Below are 7,161 nucleotides of genomic sequence, written 5' to 3'. Positions count from 1 at the left end.
TATATATATATATATAGATATGTATATTATAACGTGGATGCAATCTATGTGTTCTTGCTTAAATAGAGAATTAAATAATTATTTATAGGGCTGTAAAGTATTGGAGATAAAAAAAGGACATTTAAGGCCATTTAGTTTGTAACTCTACTACATTAGGATATTTTGAGATTGCAAATCATACAGCTCTTTTGGCCCTCCCTTCCAAAATTCTGATTCAATATCTTGGGGTGAGACCTTGGAGTCTGTATTATCTGAACTCTCCCTAGGTAAAAGCCATTGACCTAGCTCACCTCTTCCATTTTACTTCATAGAAAAACTGAGGCCCAGGTTAGGGTTTTCTTGTTCAGCATGTGGCAAGCCTTCCCCCTCTGGATCTTAGCGCTTGCTGTCCTCCCTGCGTGGAAAGCTCTTCCCCTAGCTTGCCCGTGGACTGGCTTTTCCTTCTCCCTCAGATCTCACCTCCTCAGAGAGGCTTCCCACAAAGTGCTCCCTTCCATTCACTGCCTTGTAAAAATTTGTCCGAATTGGTAATTACTTTGTTTAATTGTTGGTTAATATCTCTCCCCTACTGCAGTGTACACACTGCTAGGGCATAGCAGGCGACCGCACGACTGCACATACCTGTGGAAAGAATGAATGCATGCATGCATGCATGCTTGTGTGTTTTGCTCAAAGTGGGATAAATTGTTAACAGTGGTAGAGGTAAGACTATAGGCTTAGTGTCCTCACCAACAAGGCCATGATGCCTCCCTTTCGCAGTCTCCTGTTGTCTTTTACAGTTGGATGAGATTTTTTAAGTTGCTTGGTCCTAAGTGTTTATTTTTTAGTTGAGAAAATTGTGCCCCAGGCCACAGGGTTTGAATGTCTTGTATGTATCATTAGTGGCTTAATTAGGAACAAGAACTTAGGTACTTTATCTGTTGATCCAGTGGTCTCTTTTATGTAATTTAGCCTGTGTTTTATATAAATATGTTGTTTTGGCAGAATTATTCAGATTTTCCCAATCACTTTTTTGAATATAAGGATATAGCTTTTGTCCATAGAGAAGATATGTCTAGTAACACTCTGTTTAATCATTTCTGTGCGTATGTGACTGTTGAAAAAAAGTCATCTGTCAACTATTTTTTTAGCTTTCAGCACATCTGTGGTTATGATCATGCACTTGTGACCTGCAGATATAAAGCAATGGGTGCTTATTCCTCTCTTTCTTTAAAAGAAGAAACTTCCCTGCAGCTCTGGATTGACAAAGTGAAATGGCGTTTCTCTCTCAATAGTGCATTACTCTTTGTAAAATAATCAGTCTCTCTGAAGATTCTGCTAACTCTATATTACTTAACTGTAGATTCAATCTTAAAATTTCTTTTTCAGTAATCCATTTTGAGAAGTCAACCACCCATCTGATAATTTGAATTTTTTTTTTTTTTTTTTTTTTGCGGTATGCGGGCCTCTCACTGTTGTGGCCTCTCCCGTTGCGGAGCACAGGCTCGGGACGCACAGGCTCAGCGGCCATGGCTCACGGGCCCAGCCGCTCCGCGGCATGTGGGATCTTCCTGGACCGGGGCACGACCCCATGCCCCCCACATCGGTAGGCGGCCTCTCAACCACTGCGCCACCAGGGAAGCCCAATAATTTGAATTTTTACGTTGATTTAGGAAGCCCCCCTTTTTACACAGTCTTTTAACAGTATCTTCAGTATAAAAGCAATATTTCTTTGTGTTTTTGCACCTCTGCTTAGGTTTTTCTGTTCCTCTTGGTCAAGTTATAGTTCCAACTTCTTGTCTATGTAGCATTGGGAAAAGGAGGCAAGAAGAGTACGAAGAAGAAAAGAATTTCCTTTCCTTCATCCCTTGCTCACCACCCAAATCTGGGTTTTAGAATCTGTTTATTCATTTATGGTCCCACTTAACCTGGCTAGTATACTCCAGATCATGCAGCTGGCACATTAAAACAAACCTCCAGGGTTAATATGTGTTAAGATTGTAGACATTTAATTCTAAAATTGGAGATAGTACACAGTGCAGGCAAGAAAGAACACTTCAAAATTCTTTCTTATGCAACCATTTTTTATAAGGTGTTTGAATTATATTAGGACAAAATGTCTTAAATGACCAGAAATCTGCATAGACTCTTTTATTTCATTAATCCATTTAAGGAGTTTTTAGCCATAGTGGTATGTCTCAGGGTGATTTACTCAGATTCCGTATAGGTGGAACCCAATACCCATGTTTTTTAAAAGATTCCCAGTTGACACTAGTCTCATTATTTTAGGGCATCATCCTGCAGCTTTACCAGATTAGAACCTTTGTTTCTCTCTTACATGTAATTTTAAAGAATCTTTAACTCCACAAACCATAGTCCTGTGTGCTACATAAACCCAGATCAAAATACATCCCTTTGGTTTTGTTTTTTAAAAAAAATAGCATTTATTTATTTATTTTTGGTTTGTTTGTTTGTTTATGCCACACCGCCTGGCATGTGGGATCTTAGTTGCCGACCAGGTATTGAACCCGTGCCCCTTGGCAGTTGAAGCGCAGAGTCTTAACCACTGGACTGCCGGGGAAGCCCCAAAATACATCCGTTTGAAATGAGCTTGAGGAAGGGTATGGGCATTATTCAGTTAATGGATGTTCCCAAATTACTATGAACAGGCTTTATTTTTTCTAGCTTCCTGTAGCCACACAAATGGCCATGACTGCTGGGGCGGAAGGCAGGCGTGTGTCAAAGCTATAATAGCCAGTGTCCTGCTGCTGTTCATGTAATCTGTACAGGGTATTCACTATGATTTCTTCTTCTTTCTGGATTCTAATTTTATTTTTTCTGCTTGTGATTTCATCTCCTCTCCTAAGTGTGATATGTGTTATTATTTAACTGATTCTGATATCCAAGTTCCCTCAAGTGTAATACTTCACCCCTCCTTCAAAATTGCTTACATTATTTTCAGTTACTTAAGATAAATAACTCATTTGTTCTTATATAGGCCTCAGAATCCTAAACCTTGGTGGAAACCTCTTGTTATTATCAGCATTATCATGTTCTAATAGGAGCTATGACCGTATCTGGGGTAGATCAGGAAATACACTGGATACATTATTGGCCTTACATGTTATCTAACTGAAGCCTTATATATATATATTTCTTAGAATGATCATTTCGTTTTGCCTTATAGTTGACTGTGTCAGTTTCACTTGCTAGATTTTTACCTTAAAACCATTCACCATGCATTAGTTTTCTTTGTTTAATTGTAAGGGTTTTTTTCTAAGAAATGCAATTTGAGTTTCAAATTTTGGTTGTTAATAATTGCTATATATCATCTTGATAATTACCCCCAAGCTCTGCATGTCACCTCTGCATATGCTCAGAACCTAACCAGAACATTTCTTAGTTCTTCTGTTTACCTGGTAATAGGATTGTACCAGGATGCTATGGAAATCAGAGGGAAAGTTATTCACTCTTCACTTTTATGACATTTCAACTGAATGTCTCATAGTATCTCTACTTTAATGTGTTTGGCCCTGGAGCTTTGATCTGTAATGTTCCCACTCTGAAATCTTTCTCTGCTTCCATAATTGGCACTAATATTCTCCCAGTTGCTCAAGCCAGAACTATAGTAGTCATTCTCAGTTGTTCCCTAACACCTCATATTCAGTCCACCACACAACTCTGTTTATTCTCCAAAGTATATCTAAATTCCAGGCATTTTTCCTTTTTTCAACATCCATAACCTTTTCTTTGATATCATCATCTCTTACCTGCTAACTAATTCCACTTAATTTCTTGCCCTTTCCTCATTCATAATCCATTTTCTTCCTGGTAACAAGAGTGATGTCTTAAGGTAATAAATAAGATTATGATACTACAATGCTCTGTACAAACTGGCCCCTCATTTCATTGCTCACTTCACGTTGAGTCATTTTCCCCACTTCTCAGTGCACATCAACAACATTTTCCCTTCTTCTGTTCTGAAAACACATTGACACTTTTGCCAGTTTAGATCCTAACACATGCTGTCTCTTCTGCTTGAAATGTTTTCCTTTTTACTCTTTCTACAGGTAGCTGTTTTCAATTGTTTAGGAAGATTTTGACTAATGTGCATAGAATGGATTGTGTTGGCTGGCGGGGGAGGAGAAATGGTGGTGTTCTAGTTAAGGGTGGTATTAGCAGATAAGAAAATCACTGAACAAATTCAGAATAAATTCTAAAGCTAAAGTTGATAGGATTTGATAAGAATTAGTTACGTAAGAGAGAAAGAAAAGTTTAAGGGTGTTTCCTAATGTTTTGGCTAACGTTGGTGATAACATTCACTGAGCAAGGAGAACTTGAAGGAAAAGATTTAGGTGATGCTAGTGGTAAAACAAAAGGAGCAAACTCATTGTGAGGAAAATCAACATTGAATTTTGACCTGTTGAATGGGGGAGGTGCGGGTGATGGAGAATTCAAGAGTGAATCCCATGTCTGGCTGCAATAAGATACTGTGTCATGGAGGAAATATTGAGCCAAGGGACACTGGAAGAGGAGCCGTTCTGGGAGAAAGTGATCAATCAAGCAGCAGTGGAAACTTGGCACTGAAGAAAAAGGTTAAGGTTAGGACTATAGGTTGGAGAATGGTCAGCTTATTGATAATAACTGGAGCCAAGGAAATAGGCAATCTTACCTAGAATGCAATGAAGCTTAGGATAAAACCAGAAGGGTTGAGTAGAGAAGAGCCTAGCAAACAAGACCTAAAATTAGGATCCAAGAATTACTAGGATAGTATGCTCATGTTGTGGAATAACGATTAAAACAAAAAGAGTTTTGAGAACATAGACTATAAATGGAATGAAGTCTTTCTTAAAGCAATTCCACTGTAGTTAGGTTTGGATAAATCACAATATAAGAGATGTGATGAAAGGGCTTTCTTTCCTATGATACATGGCAGATAACGGTGCTATTTATGGGCCACAGTGTTGATAAAATTTGTTTCCTTTAGTGGAAATGCCCTACAGATTCTGAATGGCATCCATATGGAAGCAAGGTATTGTGACTCTTAATAGGTCACAAAAATGTTCATTAAAAAATATTGGCTGTTTAAATGAAGTACCTTAAATAAAAAGACAGATTTGGGGGCCAGCTCTGTGTTAGATACTGGGTTTAGATAATAAATAACTCAAACTTCCTTTTCTTCAAGAGTTCAGTATAATGGGAAAAGCTAGCAGATAGCAACTCCATGAACCAACTAAAAATAAATTGTAATAACTTTTATAATAAAGTTATGAACAAATAGCTATCTAAATATATAGGAAAATAATTCTGTCTATGGTAGGGAAAAGCAATTTTGATAGTGGAAGTAATATTCTAGCTGGCATTCTACACACTGGCATATCTTGTTTTGTTTTAAAGTTTTGTTTAATTTACACAGATGTTCCTAGATTGTTTGGGGTAACAATTTCCTTGAGAATCTGTCAAAACATATACCCTCTCTCCATAGGAAATGGACGTTTGCAGACATTCACAAAAGTTCCAATATATAAGGACTTCCTGGGCCAATTATGATATTACAAAAATAAATGGAGACCTTCAATGTGTGGTTTTAATTTTTCATTAATTCTAGACTTTAAAGTCTAGAACATTGTGTAACGATAAAGTATGGTAGTTGGTCATATTCCTTTATCTACTTATAGAATCTCATCCCTATTGTTGTAACTTATACATCACTTCAGACTAATATTCCAAAAGGTTCACTTTGATTATATCATGACATTCGTCTATTTTATTGCTATTAATACATGAAGTTTGAAATTCTACATCTTGCTTTTATAGCTCACCATAATTTTCCCCTTCCCTATAATTCAAAGGTTATTAAATTTTGCTTGTCCTTATTCATTATCACCTTCATTATAATTCATCAAACTGTTATTGAGCTTGGCATTCCATGCCAGGCATTGTGCTGCTATTGGAAATTAAGTAGGAAATAAGACAGAAATTGTACCTGGGCTCAGAGAATATATTTTCCAGTTAATGATACACACACAGTATGTTCTTGAGATAATTATGACAACTTGTTATTCTTCAAATCCCCTTGATTCTACTGTGTGACTCCTGAAATGATTCCTAACATGGACCTTCTCCATGCCCTTCCTTACATGATTTCAAATTCAGAGCCTATTCAAGTTTCCTTTCACAATGTTTTAGGAAGTCTTCTTTAATTATCCTAGGTGGATCTAGGGCTTCTCTTCTTTACATCTTAGAGCTTTTTATACTATCAGATATTAATACCAATAACCACAGGACAAGTCAATATTTTATAATTTTCCCAAAGTTTATAATATTATAATGTGTAATTATAATATTTTGAGAGGTAAGAATGGCATTTTGTACTCCATTACAATAACAATTCTTGGGCATTAAACCAAAATATAAATTAATGAATTTGTGAACATGAGATAGTCATAGCTGTCATTTTCAAAATCTTGGTCCATAAAAATTTCCACTAGAGGGCTTCCCTGGTGGCGCAGTGGTTGAGAATCTGCCTGCTAATACAGGGGACACGGGTTCGAGCCCTGGTCTGGGAGGATCCCACATGCCGCGGAGCAACTGGGCCCGTGAGCCACAACTACTGAGCCTGCGCGTCTGGAGCCTGTGCTCCGCAACAAGAGAGGCCGCGATAGTGAGAGGCCCGTGCACCATGATGAAGAGTGGCCCCCGCTCACCGCAACTGGCAAAAGCTCTCGCACAGAAGCGAAGACCCAACACAGCCAAAAATAATAAATAAATAAATTTATTTTAAAAGACAGAAATTTCCACTAGAAAATGAGTTGTTTGAGTAGAGACAGCATGGCATCCACTTCCATACTATCCACATTACCTTGTACAGGTGCTAAGTAAATATTGACTGAATGGTTGAATGAATGAATGAACACTTTACTCTTTAAAAGATTGTAGACTGTTAATTTCTGCTTAACTAGATTCCACCCGATGCTTCTATGAGAAAAAATATTCTCCTTTTTCGAACTTCTTGTTCCATTCATCATAACTTTTTGATGTTTTTAAAGTAATCCTTCCAAATATGTTTCTTCCTTCTTCCCTTCTTAGTTTATGAAGACCAGAGGAGTGGAATGGTGGAAGCTGTTTCCCTCCCGGTTTTAATTTAAGCCTGAGGCAAAAAAAAAAAAAAAAAAAAAAAAA

The sequence above is a fragment of the Neophocaena asiaeorientalis genome, unplaced genomic scaffold (assembly GCF_003031525.2).
Source record: "Neophocaena asiaeorientalis asiaeorientalis breed wild unplaced genomic scaffold, Neophocaena_asiaeorientalis_V1.1 scaffold11, whole genome shotgun sequence".
Lineage (NCBI taxonomy): Eukaryota > Metazoa > Chordata > Mammalia > Artiodactyla > Phocoenidae > Neophocaena > Neophocaena asiaeorientalis.
This window is presented reverse-complemented; position numbering follows the sequence as displayed.